Genomic DNA, 6,811 nt, shown 5'->3' with positions numbered 1-6,811 from the left:
CAAGTACATGAGCATGATTGACAGCGCTAAGCCCCTCCTCCTGGCTCTGATTGGCTGTTTTCGGTCAGGAGCGATGCATGTCTTCAGGTGGCAGTAAAAGCTCAGAGAGGAAGTGCAAGATCTATCTTTTCACAGATTATCTGTCTCATGTTATACTGTCACATAAAACATATTCTTTATAAAAGTTACATATTGCAGCTTTAAGCTAAATATCTATACAAAGTAATCCTGCTACATGTTTAAAGGACCTGACGCTGAAGTATCTCTGAACTGTTAATGATTTGTGTTAAAGTTGGGTTTCTAAGACTCTTGATTTTCAAATTGTTTAAATAAAAGGACAATTTATACATATTTCAAACAAGAGGCCATGTGCTCACAAGTTTATCTCAAAGAACTTTTAAATAAAAATCAAGAACACCCCCCCCACACACACACACACACACGCCTACAATCAATGCTTCTGTCAAACCTGAAGGAACAACTGTTGGCTTTTAGTGGTACTGGGGACACTTGTCCTCCCCACACTCCCATAAACATATCATGCCAAGGTTTAAAGTTACACAGATGGCGTGTGTGTGTGTGTGCGTGCGTCGGTGGGTGTGGGGGTGTGCGTGCGTGGGTGTGTGTGTGTGTGTGTTATTACGGTAACAGTAGACTGAGGCTACGGCTCAGACAGGTAGATAAAATTGGACGACGACATGTAAAAACATAAGCTTCACTTTCAGTTTTTGAAACTTGGTGTAAAACCTGAAAATAAATGATGTGCAGTGACTGATGTGATTATAAGCTAAACAACTTTTGTCCTACGTTCAGATTAATGTATTTTTAATTCCCTAATTAACTGTACATCGAAAAGTGCAAAAAGCAGAACATAAAACTGATCAAATAAGGACAATATGAGACAGAGGTCAGCAGTGATGGGGTGGCTGACCCCTAAATGTTATCCTGCTTACCTGTATGTGGCTCCTCCATTTGTATCAAATGTATCTGATTTTCTTTGTTTCTTTTTCTTTTTCCTTTACAATTACCGAATCCAACCAAATCCACTGGTGGACAGCTTTTAGGGAATTAAAAGAGTCGAGGCCGACGCTCATGTTATTTATTACATGATCAATACAGTGTGGTCTGGAACTGCAGATGCTGTTCAGTGAGTTTCACTAGTGCAAGCTGCAATCCATCCACTTCTTCTTAGCAACTCTTTAGCAGTTGTCTTTTCTGATTTACAAGCATTAATGTGAACATCAGTCAATCTAAGGGTGTATTCAGACCAACCCAGGATTAGAGTCCTGAATCAGCCTCTAATCCGTTTGTCTAGGAATCCCGAGTTTTTGGAGAGGTCTGAATGCAAATTCCAAAACGGACTTAAAAATCGAACTCTGATCCACCTGAAAACCCAGGTCTCGGTCCGGTAGAAGTGGACTCTAAAACGGTAGAAATCCTTTCTGAATGAGACCTGACTAGAGACCACTCCAAAAGCAGGAAATGGACTACTGTGCAGGGCATTCTGGGTAAATACAACCAAAATAAACAAGCTAAACCACCTTTAGCTAAAAAAAGGCCCGTGGTCAGATGTGGAGTGAAGAGGAGGTAAAGGCGCTGACTCATCTTCCCCTCTTCCAGAGTCCATGTTTGTTTGATACATGCGCCGCAGACAAAATAGAAATCCTAAAACTCCACGCAGCTCTATTTTTGTTTACAGAAAAGTACTTGCGCTCTTTGTCCTCTTCAGAGGTTTTTGTGTCCGATTCCTTCAGTAGTTCTTGGTTTCAGCGCCACCACAGGCGACGGGGGTTAGTTTTAGTCGTTTCAGTTAGTTTTAGTGGTTTCAGTTAGTTTTAGTGGTTTCAGTTAGTTTTAGTCGTTTGATTCAGTGCAGTGTGAATGCAAACTACAGTTCTGAAAATGTAACAAATATTGCAATTTTAGTCCCCAATCGAACCGAGTCTACCGGACCGTCCGATCTGAATACACCCTAACTTCTCTTTTGAAAAAAAAAAAAACAACTCATACCATAGTTAAAATAACTCATGATATTAGACATTCTATTTGTTTCAAAGTGAAACAAATAGATTTTCGTTTCTGGAGGTTTGACTTTTTTTTTTTGTTTGTTTGTTTTGTTTTTATCATATGGCAACTTTATCACAAACCAAACAATTAGCTGCTAACTGCAAACCAACTTGATAAATGAGACAAACCCATGTTTGCTGTGGGAAACACTTAAAGTTGTAAAATTGACATTTTTTAGCTTTGCATCATGTTTTAATGTTATTCCCTCACCAAAAACATACCCGGAGTGTTGCTTTGATTCTTTCATGCATGTTTGAGAAATCCTTTAATCTCCATGACAACCATTCAGCTGTGCAAATCACCTGTGGGAACCGAGCGCTGCCGTGGAGACGCAGCTCCTCCTTGGAGCTGCAGCCTCCAAACCTCCAATCTTCCGCCTCACAGAGCAGCTCCCACCTGTGACGTCGTCACTCAGCTCCTTCAGACTAGCCAGCAGCAGTTAGCAAACATGTGGTGGAACTGTGCATCTGTTGAGCTCATTATATCAGCTAATTTTCAGTGAAACTCTAATGAGAACAATGTTAAAGGTTAAAGGCTTAATAGAGGAGCCATGTGGTGATGATTTCCTGAAGGCGATTTCAGAGAGAGCAGGAGTTTTTAAAGAGACAGAGGCCCAATTTCAAGTCATATTTCTTTCATGTTTTATATATATATATATATATACAGTATATATATAGTTGTTATTTTTCTAACAACTGAGGTAACATAGTTACTCGATATTGCCACTTTATTGCACAATGCGCCTGGAAGCCCCATCAGTCATGCTAGTATTTAAATTTAAATCTGGTTCTGGTTCTGCTCTGAATCCAACAGAATCAGAACCAAACATAGAGAAGCAGCATTCAGCTTCTATGCACCACAAATCTGGAACAAACTTCAGGAAAATTGTAAAGCAGCAGAAACACTGAGTTCCTTTAAATCTGGACTAAAAACCCACCTGGTTAGAGTTCATTTTGAACCATAATAGCTGAAACACTAACCAACATTTTGATGTGTAAATACAGCACTGGAAAACTGCATTGTTTCAGTTGTTGATTTTTGTGCTTTTATGGTGTGAAGCACTGTGAACCGCCTTGCTGCTGAAATGTTCTGTACAAATAAAATTTGATTTGATTTGATAAATCCCTCCGCCAAATTGGTTTGGTAATTTTAGGTAAGTAAAATATGCAAGTAAATTGTTCCAATAGTCCAGACCTGATGTTAAAGACAAGAAAGAAGGCTAATAGAAAAGGGTCACTATTACTGAGTAATCCAACAAAAGGCTAGAGAAGATTGCATTGCTGGAGAAAAGAACAAGTCACCTTGTCTGTTTACAATAAATATTTGACTATTTATTGTAAACTGGTATATTTGGTAAACAAATATACCAGTTTACACTTTCCTGTTTCATTGCATCAGCAAACATTTAGAGAATATATGCTGTTCTGTTAGTGTACAAATGAGATACACAGAGTTAAGTGCTTCTGTTGGTCTGCATCCAGCAGGCAGTGAAACAGCTCTCTCAGGCTAATCTCTAATGGCACACAGAATACTGTGTGCTGCTGAGCCAGATCTATTATCTAAATGCTACTGCAGCAACACTGTCTTGGCATAATACATCAATCCGCTTTTTGCTTAGCCTCCCTGTTGCTCCACTTCACATCCACTTTAAGACGCTGTAATTTGCACCACTTACACACCCTGTGCTCACTGACATCAACACAGCCACATGGTAACACTGCTGTGCACTTTATGGTTTCACATCACGATTATTTTTAGGTGAAGTCTTTGACTTTCAAATGTTCACAGTTCTTGCCACGTTGTGTTCGCCGTCGGACTACTTTTTTCAGTAACGAGTAAACTAACGCGTTGCTAATTCAAATCGATAAGTAACCAGTAGTCGATAAGTAACCACAGTTACTTATCGAAATCACTGTGCGTTACTATCTTCTTTTGGAATTTAATTGTATTTCCTCTACGCGTCTTGTCGAGTGACCGCCGTTTCTATGCGACAGCATCAGCAGCGACAGAAACGTAAATAATGCGCATTTTGTTGGTAGAAAAACAGGAACTATTTTGAGTTTCTGTCGCCAAGTCCGATTATTATAAACGGCTTTGGGCTTTTTTTTTTTTTAAAGTCTCTAGCAAATTTAATGAGTTGCGGGTTGCGCCTTTTTGGGCTTGTTTTTGAACGTGAAGTTGCTCATTTGGGCTTGGAAATAAGCAGACATAAACCCCAGAATGTGTCTGACCTCCAATTAGTTTTACTCAGGCTCTCCCTGTCCATCATTTCCCAGATGATCCGTCCCGCTGTGTCTTTGTTAATGTCAAGTTAATATATTACCTATGAATTATGTTGAGTTATCCAGAACATTGGAAACATCTAGACTAATATGAGCAGCGCAATAAACGTGAAAACAGCCATGAAAATCCTTCTTAGAGTTTTCCAGACAATAGTGGACCACACAAACACACACAAATTACTAACTTTTTTTTTGTACTGTAACCATTAAAAAATCTCCCCTTCAGTTCAACCTTATAAGTGGAGATACATTGTTGATGTTGCCATTATAAAATAGCTTACAATTAAGTATTGGCAAAGATCAATGTAATATTCACAGCGTTGTTGTTAGCAGCTGCTGAAAGTAACTAAAAAAGTTACTTTTAATGTAACTTAGTTACTTTCCAAATCAAGTAGTCAGTAACAGTAGTAGTAGTCCTTGAAAAACTGAGTTACTTTTTCAAGGAGTAATCAGTAATCCGATTAAAGTTACTTTTTCAAAGTAACTATGCCATCACTGGTGCTCACATTGCTGTGCTTGAATGCTGTATTTGAGTTGGGGAAGAAACCAAAAAGTGAAACCCAGATTCAGCTGCTGCAGCATGTCTGCACGCTGTCACAACAATGCATAAATAAATACGGTGTGAAAAGGAGCACTTTAAAATGCGGGACAGAACGTTCACATTAAAACTGAAACTAAAAAATTAATTCTGAGGGGTTTTTTTTTTTGTTTTTGTTTTTTTGCTAATTTCTCTTAATAAATGGAGAACAAGCAGAAATCTGATTGTCAATTTATCCCTAAAATTATTCACAAGAAATGCTTATTATCGGAGAGCCCAAAACACATAAAAATGTACAAGTTTAAAAAGCATTTAATAATCCTATATGAGCTGGGATATTTTTTCAGTTGAGGCGATCTATTGAATTGGAGGAATCACTTTCCATTTTGACAAGAAAGTAGATCTAGTCTCAAGCAGCTGGGGAACAATTAGTATCTCTGTCTGGTGTTTTACCTACAGTTCCATTGGTCAGCCATCTGCCTGTCAGTCTGTTAATGGTGATGTTAAATGGAGTCATCAAGTTGGTTTTTTTTTTTGCTGTGGATTTAATATTTTTTCTGTGATTTTTATGTGGATGTTTCTTTGTCTATTTCATTTCCTTTTTAACTTTGGGAATGAACCTCTGTTAGATATATGAGGTGGTTTCTCCTTTAGGCCTGATGGGATTCAACCCAGAGTGTAACTGTGAGCCAGTCAGCAAGTTTGAATGCTGATTGGTCTGTCTGTCTGTCTTTCTTCTGGCTATATTTTTTGGTTTTAAGACAAAATATTTGAATGAAGGCTACCAGCCAAGACATAGTTTGCTAATAAATTTGTTTTCCTAGTAACTCCAAGAGTCGAGTGAACTACAAGGTTTCTTATAAACATGGAGGGCCACCAGGTTTTTACTTGCCCTCCCACCACGGTGAGCTTTTTTTTTTTTCATTTATTTTAAATATGTTATTTTACACCAGTAATAATGATAGCAAAGTCAAAAGGTTTATAGTTAATGTTTTGAACTGCGTTCTCTTCGCTGTGCTGTTGCGGCGCCTGGCTGTGCTCTGAAAGGCGCCACCGTTCACTGCAGCTGGGTGATTTGAAAGGTGCTCTTTGCAGAGCAGGTTCACCTGCTACACACTCTGCCAGCTCATTTTCATTGAGACCTGCACCAAGGTAGACATCAAGTATAAAAGAAACACCCCTTGTTTAGCTCAACGCGAACCGCAAATATAATTGATTAGTCACACTTTTAGAGGTTTGTGTTGCAGTGAGACTGCTTTGAGCACACATGTCTTTGTGATGGGCTTACAACTCACACTGTCAGGATTTGTCTGTGTGAAGTTGGACGAAGATGCATGCCAGTATTCGGAGGTAACCGGTGAAATAAGTTTTTAATAAAAAGTCCAAAGACAACTTACAAAACACAGAGACCTGGTAACATGAAGTAAGCAGCATAAACAGGAGGAACCGGTAAGGAGTGAGGCCTAGTCCATACATAGCCTGGGCTAAGCAGTGATATTTGTTTCTATAAAATAATCTTGTCCACACCTGATGGGTTTAAGAAAAGTGTTCATCCATACAAACTCGCTGAATTACACCGCAGAGCATTGCTTTAAACATAGGGGGCAGTGTAGGGCAAAGCTGAAACCTATTTCAGCCAATCATAATCTGTCAAATCAACCTTGACAGGACATGGTACCAGGAGATCCATTGGTGTGGACAGACAGAGAGGTTGAACAGCTTTTAAATAACGTGTTGGAATACAAAGTCAACAAAACACTTTATTAGCTTTCTAATAAAGCTAATAAAGTGTTATTATACGGTTAAAGTCCGTATGTGCCCGTGTGTTGACACGTGATATGGAAAGGTAGAGATTGAAGGTCGAAGGTCATTTTGCATCCATATTGGGAGGGATAGCTGGTGTAAAACAGTTGACCTCCGAGGA

Source organism: Xiphophorus hellerii, chromosome 14 (assembly GCF_003331165.1).
Source record: "Xiphophorus hellerii strain 12219 chromosome 14, Xiphophorus_hellerii-4.1, whole genome shotgun sequence".
Lineage (NCBI taxonomy): Eukaryota > Metazoa > Chordata > Actinopteri > Cyprinodontiformes > Poeciliidae > Xiphophorus > Xiphophorus hellerii.
The sequence above is the reverse complement of the archived record's forward strand: the minus strand, read 5'-3'. Positions refer to the sequence as shown.